Raw genomic sequence first — 453 nt, 5'->3', positions numbered from 1 at the left:
CCTGCCCAACATCCTGCCTGGGAACACTTGAAGCAGAGTCTGGGTGGCTTACCCACTCATGGCCCTAGTGTTTACTGGTTTGGGTCTACCCATATTACCCTGAAGGGGGTTAGTCAGCACCTGATAGTTAGCTTTATCCCTTTCTAGTCTATCTAATTTTTCCTGTTCCTCCCCAGTATTGAAAATCTTAGAGACTGCATTGAGAAGGTCTTGCTGTAGAATTTGAGGACCGTCCTCAAGTTTTTAAGCTTTTTCTTAATTAATATTGGGAGCTGATTGTGAGAAAAGTATGGATGAAGTAAAGTGGTGCCAACTGGTGTTGAGGGATCAAACCTAGTGAACTTATGGAAAGCCTCTGAGAGTCAGGATAAAAACGGGGCAAGATTTTTTTGGGGGGGTCTTGAAGGATTTCTCTAATCGTGTCATAAATGACTGCTTTATTTGCTGTCTTTT

Source organism: Echinops telfairi, unplaced genomic scaffold, assembly GCF_000313985.2.
Source record: "Echinops telfairi isolate 266 unplaced genomic scaffold, ASM31398v2 ScPeMD7_7469;HRSCAF=8507_0, whole genome shotgun sequence".
Lineage (NCBI taxonomy): Eukaryota > Metazoa > Chordata > Mammalia > Afrosoricida > Tenrecidae > Echinops > Echinops telfairi.
This window is presented reverse-complemented; position numbering follows the sequence as displayed.